The sequence below is a fragment of the Harpia harpyja genome, chromosome 4, assembly GCF_026419915.1.
Source record: "Harpia harpyja isolate bHarHar1 chromosome 4, bHarHar1 primary haplotype, whole genome shotgun sequence".
Taxonomy (NCBI): domain Eukaryota; kingdom Metazoa; phylum Chordata; class Aves; order Accipitriformes; family Accipitridae; genus Harpia; species Harpia harpyja.
In genome coordinates, this window is record NC_068943.1 from 75,488,338 (window position 1) to 75,497,899 (window position 9,562).

Below are 9,562 nucleotides of genomic sequence, written 5' to 3' on the forward strand. Positions count from 1 at the left end.
TGGGGGGTGCTTTTGATTCTTGTGAAGCCAATTCAGGGTGGTGCAACCTGCCTTGTAACTCTGGCTCTGAAGAGGTGCATGTCAAAGTTGCTGAGTGACTCTGAGGGCTGGCAGCTTAGAAAACCAAACCTGGCTCCCTAAGACAGTGATAAAACCACAGCAAAGTCCCTAGCAGCAGTTACAGCACACCTGCTTCTCAGCACTGTGAGAAACTTGTACTTCAGCTGTAAGGCTTGAAAGGAGAATTCCAACCATCAATGAAACAAGATGTTAGAATTCAAGTTGTGAAGGTGTGCATTAAAAGTATAGCCCTGCAAATGAAGCACTGCAGATCAGAATATATCTATTTCCACGAACAATTTGATTTTTGATACATTGACTTTTTTTTTTTTTCTACATGTTCAAGATTAAATATGTGGGTTTTGAGATAACATCTCTACTCTGGTGGGAAGCCTCTCAGGGCACCTCCTGTTGCTGAAAGCCAGAGTGGAAGTCTTGCAATGGAGGAGCTCAGCATTGTCTCAGATTAAAAGAAATACTGTCATACCAGACTGTTGTTGAGAAATTTTATTTTTATCATTAATTTAAAAAAACAAACAAACAAACAAAACAACAAACCCAACAAACAACACTGTTCAATTATGCAAAAATGTCTATGGATCTATACATGGAAAAGGCAAAATTATTTCTAAATATTCCTTCAAATGTCATTCTTACTGCTCGTGGCTTCAGTGGTGATATGCCAGATATACTCTGGCATTGGAGGAGAGCAGGATTTACCTCTCTTAAAAGGCAAGGTATTCTTTTTATGTAGAAGAAAATTTTATATACTCCTGTGTTTTCTAATGGTGTGAATCATCGATTCCTCTTAATATTATGCATTCATTCAAAATACATCATAGCTGAAAACCTTGGTCCATCTTGGAGTGGCGAAGTTGCATATGTTTTGCTGGACAAATCAAGTGAAACAGCCCGGTGCAAAGTGGTGGCATCGCTCACCCCCTTGATGTGAGGTAGCCTAACAAGCCAGAATGGCTTTGGCTGTATTGCAGCACCGCAGCTGGGTCAGAACTTTGTGTGCTGATGAAGCGACTGAGGAAATTTCCATATGCCTTTGACGTGGGAAAACCCTGCTGTACAACTGCTCTGTTAACACATTTTTGTGGTGTTCTCCATATGCAGCAGCAGATCTGACTTTTGTTTTCTGGTTTTATCTCACTTTTTTCCCATGGCTTTACACAACAGCCCCTCTCCAGTGGTTGCTGTAGTCTCTACCACTGGAGAACACCTGCCCAGAAGACTAACTGAGGGAGCAGTGCATGAAATGCTGTGGCCATATTTCTTCCAACAACCCTTACACTTAAGGAAAGGGGGTGATTATACCCAGTCTGACACAAGGGACCCTCAGAAGGGGAGTGTTGTGTTGGCCCAGTCGGCCCCGGTCTCTGTAAGGCAGGTGTGTTAAGGAGATACAGACCAGCGATGCTGGGGAGAGCACAAATGTCTATCTCTTGGTTTGCTGGAGGAGCCCAAAAGCAATGGATTAGAGCTGCGCTGGAGGTGTGGCGTGTCTCGTGGTGGGGACGGCTGACAACTGAGATGGCTGGCTCGCAGAGCTGCTGCCTGGGCTAGCCCACCCATCCCTAGGAGCACTGGTGGAGAGATGCCCAGGTGAGTATATGTAAGCACTGTGTATTTTGTTACAAAGGCTGTGGCTGAGCAGCAGGGAGGGAGGCGAGCTGCCTCCAAGCCCTACCTGTGCCCCCCGAGACACGTGGAGCTCGTGGGGCAGAAGGTGGTCAAGGGTGGCTGCAGGGCACAGGCTGGGGCAGGCAGAAAGGGGAGGTTCAGCAATGATGGAGAACATAGGCTGGCAGAGGGGATGGAAAGGAAGATTTTCTTCTGGAGGCCCTGAGGAGCTGTGAGTTTGTTGCAAGGCAGGAGGCCATGAAAAGTGGAGAAGAGTCGCGCTGCCAGGATGTGTGGGGAGAGTTTATGCCGTGTCTCACCCAGCTCATCTATGCTTTCCCTGCTGCAGAAACTACCTTGTTCAAGTTTGTGGTTTTAATTGGTTTTAACAAAACCAGTACTTCAAGTATTGTGTGAGCACCTTCGGGCTTATCTTCAGGGAAAGAGCACGGGGCGGTCCCAGCTCTGAGGGATTCCTGGGCCGGAGTTGCTCACTTTTAAGCGCAGGCATTGCATGCAGAAGCGCTCCTGCCTGACGTTCAGACCGCTGTCCTGCAGCTTCGGCAGGGGAATGAGACCCAGATACTCAGCATGGGGGGATTCAGATGTGCCTTTCCCATTGGCATCCTAACAAACAGGCGAGTAGTCGAATCCTCTTGCAGCTTCTCCCCAGCCAGGTGAGCATATAGAGATGAAGAGACAGATATTTTACCAAAGGCAAGATGGAGATGGGGCTCCTGCATCCCCTTCTCCTCACGTAGGACAGCCAAGGTCCCCCGCCAGACACAGGAGTGATTGATACTGGTTCTCCTGTTTCTGGAGCAAGTGTGTAAACCCACAGACCTATACAAGACCTTCTGCAGCCAAGCTTTAAAAGAAAATGGCAACAGCAAGTCTGTTGGCAAAGAACCTAATGCCAGTTCTGTAAATTAGGCTTGCTTTTAAAATACCTGTGAGATGGAAATCTGCAAGAGGTAATGGTTACGACGGAGGAGAAATGCATGGTGTCCTGGCAGAAACACATCCAGTTAAAAAAAAAAAAAAAAAGTGCTATTTAAAACATGAAAATGGGTTATTCAACACCACCCAGGCACACACAAAATGAGGAAATCCTAAAGTAGTTCTAAGTCTGGACCCAGTCCAGCCCACTGACACCGCTGGAGTTCACCTGGGTTTCTAAGCAGTGGAAGAGTAATTGGCAATCCTCAGTCTGTATTTTGAAGTAATACAAACTATTTTATTTCTCCCATAAAACTTGGCACTAGTGATCGGACAGAGCTGTGGCATGTTCTGAGCTTGCTCTAAAAGGTGCTGCTAGAAGTTTCTGCTTTGCCTCCAGCTTTTGGTTACCAAAGGTCATGCTGTCTATAATTTCTAATTTCTCATTGTCTAACAAGCTGTTTGCTTACAAGTGCAGCCAGCGTAACCAAAACAGGCAGTCGTTCACTCACCCACTGGAACTCATCCGTCCAGCGCATGAAATGTGTACAGCGGACTTTGCCATTCCTACATAAACACGAGGATTTGCAAACCCACAGGCTCCCACAGCTGCCCGCAGTGCTCAGGGCTTGCCCCCTCCCCTGGGATGTGGGACTGAAGCAGCTTGATGTAATTGTTCCATAGGGCTGCTGGGTCATGGGAACCGATGCCACAGGAGACGTGCCGGGCTCCTGGGCCTCCCCTGCGGTCCTGCAGCCTCCAGCAGCTGGGCAGCCTCCAGGGCTGGGCTGGGGCTGGCCGCTCAGCGAGGGCTGTCCGGGGGCTGTCTGCAGCCAGAGGCATCCCTGTGGAGGGGGATGCTCTTGCTCCACAGCTTGCATTGATGAATATCCTACCCATAACTTAGCCCAAGAGAAAGGCACGGCGATGGGGGACAGAAATGCGACTGGAACTCTTCCTAATCCCACGGCACCTGTTGCCATCTTTAGACTCGCGAATACTTGCACGGTCTGGCTGGCACCTCGGATCCCACACCCGCTCCCTACAGAGCTTAGCCTCCTTTACCTGTGTGTTTCCAGTGGTGGTACTGCAGGAGGAGGCACCTGGAGGAACAAACCATGTCTGTTGGTGGCTGCTGGCCCACGGTGGGTGGTGTCAGTGGAGCAGGAGGCAGGGCTGCTGCTGCACAAAGCGCTGCTCCGTCCCCTTGCTGCAGGCGGTTCCCAAGGAGGATGTGCTTGCCTGTCAGCTATTTTTATTAGCATTTGTGCTAGAGCAGTGGTCATGAACTCCTGGCACACGTGCCAGGATTAGCAGCCTCGCTGCTGGCAAGGCAAGAGTACAAGAGGACCCTGGTCCCGCACTTTCTTCCCAGTTGTTGGCCCCCAACAGGTCCCAGGGTCAGCAAGTGTAGGAGAGAGACGGGCTCTGCTTCTCCTCAGCAGGGGAGAGGAGATGGGAGAAGAAGTTGGATTTGGAGAGTACTGAGAGCTGGAGGTGGTACACAAGGGTTTGCTACTGCTGATCTGCAGGGTGAAACTGGGCTCCAGCCCAAGGCTGGAGATTTTGGCACTTTCACCTGCACATCACTTCCTCCTCGCTGAAGGTTACCACTTCTCTCAGGGTTTTGCACATTCACCCTCTAATCTGCCACATCAGCACGAAGCCCACGCAGCCCACCAGAGACGGGCAAGAGGGCTGGAGCAGCCGACGCGAGGAGCTGGCAACCTGCAGCAAGGGTCAGTGTTTCTTTCCTGCTACTCTCCTCCTCCAGCTCCGAAGTACAAAAATAAATGCAGCTTTCTTTATAAATATGGATTTCCCCCGCCTCCAACACTTTTTCTAGCACAGGGATGATGCTCCGGGCTGGTGTTCTGCTCTCTGTTCGCAGGTCTCTTATCCCCAGGTGGGTGTCCCAGGCCAGCTGAATACAGCCACGGTTGCCCCACTCTGCACCCAGCTCTCCATGGGCACCAGAGCCAGCCCAGACCCGTGCCAGTGCCCCGGTGCTGGGCAGCCTGCCTGTCCTCATCCCTCTGTGCTGGAGCTGGTTTCCCTGTCCCCTTTAGTCTTCCTTCCTCAGTAATCTTGCGCAGTGACTCACTTGTTCAGTTGGGAGGCTGGGAGGAAATTTCCCTCGAATCACTCTGGCAGGGACCCTGTGTGATTTTAATTTTCTAGCCAGGGGAAGGGTGGTTTGAACGGTAGGGTGGTTTCAATGTTTTTTGCTTCCTTCACTCCTCGCTCCTGCAATACCTGAGTGGCAGCTTTCCGTCCTGTAGCCGCTTGCGCTGCATTTTTTGAGGTGTGAAATGCTCTGCCTCATTAAAGTTTTGAGGATTTAGTGGTTTTTTTTTCAAGAAATCCCAAATTCACCTACAAATGGAGTTTTCACCACCAAAATTGGGCAATTTTTTGAAAAACAAATAATATGGAGAGTTCACTTTAACTTTTCAAAAACTGCTTTTCTTTGCCAATGGAAAAATATTTTGTTTTTGTCACACTACGGGTCTGGCAACACCACCCGCAGGTTGTTTTGCCTCCCCTTCAAATCCGCTTGTGCTGAGGACAGCAAAGTCTTCCTCGGTAATCTCACGTAGTGACTTGCTGTCTTTATAGTCTTCACAAGTCTGAAAAGCTTGTCCACCTGCAGAATGCATCCCTCGAGAGGATCTTGTGACTGAACTCCTGGGTTTCCAACCTGTCCTGGCTCTGTTTCTGCTCTCACCTTGCCCTCCCTGTCCCATCCTTTAAGGCTCTCCGAAGTGCTCTCTGAACAGCTTCCCCGAGTCTCATTTTCCTCCATCCCTCGACACAGAATGAGACCGGGGGGAGTTTGCACTGCTGTTGGTGATGTCGAATGAAGCAGAAATGTAAACGAGCCTGATCGGCAGCGATGTAGGAAGTCTGCGTTTCACAGTGCTTGCGAGTCTGACGGGCACGGCGAAGATGAAGAATGCCATGACAATGACAACGACGGGGACGTCAGGCCTCATTTGGGGGCCCTGCTGCGGAGGCCTCTTTTGGACAGTGATGAACAAGATCAAACCAGAGAGAACCACGAGAGGGGTAAAAATGAGGTAGTTAATGACAGAAGTGAAGATAGTTATTGCATTGGTGCTCCCAGAGCCCTCGGCGAGCAGAACTAGTGAGTCCTTCATTTGGTGAAATCCCCCATGCCACTGAGTGGGCAGGGCTCCGAAGAAGAGCACACGCGTGGGATGAGAGGGGCTCAGGCTGACTGCGCCGGTGCCGTGTGGGGGACAGGACCCTCGGGCACCGAGCTGCACTGGCAGCTGTCAAAAGGAAGGGACCAACATTGTACCCAGCAGATAAAACGATGCCCAGCATCAAGTCGAGATAGCTGAGAAGCTCCCCTGAAACTGCGGGTGACTGCAGGTCATTAGTGTTGGCATGGAGGTCACAGCAGTGATGGCCAGGTTTAGGACATACACAGTCAATTTGCTCCTCTTCATCCTGGAGCACAGAAACCAGAGGATGATACCATTCCCGCTGAATCCCAAAGTGGTGGTGGGAAGTACTCACCTGACAAAGAATGCCTTCAGAAATAACATGCCATCTTCTCAGCCCTTGGATTCGGTCTCGTTCGGCTTTGCTGGGTCTGTAAGGAGGGACAACATGGTGTTCGACTCTGTCATGGTGTCACTTGAGCCGAGAGCTGTTTTCTGTCTCAGCAAGTGGGACATGTTCTGCCGTTTGTACTACTGAAGCTGATGGAAAAATATCATCATATTATTATCAAATAGTTTAAAAGTTCATAGGTATTATAATTCAGAGACATTGCAAATAACTTAATTTCTCATGAATCCAACGTATTAGGAACAGAATAGTCTCTGAATGTTACTTTAATTAAAAACTACTTCACCAAAAGAGCAATGGGTTTATCAGACACGTCCGGCTTAAAGCCAATACACATTTTGTACTGCATATTCTATCAACCACAGCTCTTTTACTGAGTGATTCCCAGTTCCCCGTTACAGCAAGGTTACAAAGATTTCAGCTCAGGCAGGAAAAGGGGAAGGTAAAAATAGTTTCTTGCAGAGAGAAAGCTGCTCGTTGGAGAGGACTTCTGCAAAGGTTAGAAATAAAATTCTGCAAGTTCTGCAAACGTCCAAGGTGACAGTATTGAGCTAATGGCACAGCAGAGATTCTCTTTTAAATAGCACTGCATGCAAAGAAAGAACTAGAAAAAAATAAATATGATGTGGGCCTACGGATCTTACTTTTGTGGATGAGTATTAGGAATCCACGGCCGCAAAGCAATGAAGGATGCTTCTTCTCTTGTGATAAAGACCCAGCAAATGTGACCATGTTAGCAAATTATCTGTATTACAATGCGCTTCGTCAGCTACTAAGTACTTTTCATGGAAACCAATCTGATAAAATCATAACTATCACAAAGAAAAAAATCACCACAGCTAGATGAAGTCTTGTTTATGTAACCAAAAAGTTTGTAATTTTTTAGAGCACAAAGTCATTGATCAAAATTATTTATGTCCCTCTGTGTTAAAATGGCAATTAATGCATTGTGTTAATACCTAAATATACACAAGTATATATACATAACTCACGGTATCATTCAATCTTGCACCTTTTGCTTTCTAGTACAGTTTGTTCATATTTGTATAGGCTTGGGAAAAAAGTACCAAGTACAAAGTACCAAGCATCTTTTACCTCATTTATGGTAATAACAGCTGATAATGTTCCATGCTTTGTGGGACTAGGGCCTACATTTTTCACAAGTCATAAACTTCGTTGTAATTTGTCTCCAAGGATCTAACCAGGAGTGCACCACTGATCCCTCCAGCTCTGGTGTCCGGATTTCAATCGTTCCCTATATGCGACAGAAAACGGGGAGAGCTTGGTTGTGTCACAGGCTTGTGCTCCCTGAGGCTGTGTCTCCTTGCCTTGAGACACAGCCTCCATACGGCCGTTGTGAGGAAGGGCTGGGTGCTCAGCTCTGCCACCGTGACCTACCCCAGTGTGTCCCGGGTTATCTCCTGTCAACAAAGGCGAAGCACCGCCTTATCGGTCTGCTTTTAGAGAGCTAACAAGGAATGCCCAGGGGCATTTTAAAAGTATATAAATAAGAATAAAACCCTACCATCGCTCTTTAAAAATGAGACTATGAAAACTGAAAAAAAAGAAGATAGATTTTAAGTTTGGGATGAAATCTTTATTCTGGTGCATTTGATCTCTGAGTTTTGAATGAAATGGCAAAAACCCTTTAGGCTGTTCAAATACTTCTTTGTATACCCCATTAATTAAAAAGACCCAGAAAAATTTGAGTACTAGATGGCACTGATTTAAAACAATAAGCCAACCAGTATTACAATTCAAATTGCTTTTCTTCTTTCATAAGCAAAGTAGGCCAGGAGGCATTTGCTAAGACTCTTGTTTTACGCTTACAGCACCCACACCTACCATCCCCATGTTGTCCTTGCTGGGGCAGAACGTGAGCCTTGTGGCAGCCTCACATGCTTTTTCGGCTCCCTTGAAGGAAGAACTGCAGGCACAAGGGCGTACACTTGCTATTGCAGTTGTTTAAAGCTGCTCTGGTCTCCAGGGAGTCACAGGAGATGGCTGCCTTCTTTCTCAGACAACTGTCTTGCTTGTAAGACTTGCAAAACGAAGCAAGTGGGATGCTGAAGGCTCCACTGGTTGTACAGGAATGGAAAGTCCCAGACATACCCATGAACTAGATTAAAGCTAAATAAGCAGACTTTATTAGTACTACTGCTGCAGAAACAACGCTTGAATCCAGAATTCCCAAGAGCAGAACAGATGCAAAGGAGAATATACTGATTTTTTTTGCACTAAACTGAAGTGAGATCATTAATGTGCTGAAGTAAGTGGGAATGCAGGACTAGAAGGGAGGTCTTACTTTCCAAAGCCCAATTTCTTGTTATGTAATAACAATAAAAATCCCATATTTAAGCTGATCATACTCCTTCCTAAAAGTATGCAGGATTTTCTGCCCATTCTTCTTCCAGCTTGTCCAGAAACTGTGGTACTCTGACGACCAGATCAGTTTCCAGCCCAGATGCACTATCATGCTAGAGGTGATATGATTTTGTCAGCCAGGCCAAGGTGCTCTGACACTTTTAGATAATGTCTGACATAAGTAACCATGTCATTTCCTAACGGGAGGAAAAAAATGTGCTTCACAGGGAGTTTTCCTCAGTTTTTCAGAACAAAAGTGTAAGTCAAGATTCAAGCAAGTTTCAGGCTGGGTCCTGTTCCCAGTCAGGCCAAGGGGTGTGCTTTGCTGGAGGTTTCAATGGGAGCTGCTGCGGTAATTAAAATATTTAAGACACAGGCTTAAAAATAATTACTTTTATCTTGAATAATGCCAGCATGCTAATTTTTTGCAGAATATGGGTGGTTGTGCCTGTGAAGAATTGCACACATTCAGTGGCAGCCACCATGCTCGTGGCGAGGGGAACTCTGGCTAATCCAGCTCATGACTTCTTCGCCAAGCAGGTTAGTGACGTCCCACGGTCTGTAGATGAGCCGTGTGGGAGGAAGAGCAAAAGGCAAAGCCGAAGCGGGTCACCACGTGCGCTCGGACAAGCTCCAGGGTTGACGTCGTAACTAGAGGGACAGCACAAAGCCTCCGAAAAGGTAACACTTCCTCAATGCTCAGTGAATCTAAAGGGTTAAGATGGAAGAGAAGGTTTTCTTTTCTGCCTAAATTAGGAAAGCAAAGAAACTTCTGAGATTCCCTGTTTCATGTGTATCTCTGTGTCCTGGAAGACCTGTACCAAATAAAGACTTCATGTAAATAATCAGACAAAAATAAATCGTCTGTCTGAGGTAGAAGGAGCACATTGTAAGAGGGGGTGAAGGCAGCCCCCTGGAGCCAGTGGGAGATTTTGGAATGAGCGTGTAGTGAGGGAAGAGCTTTATTGCT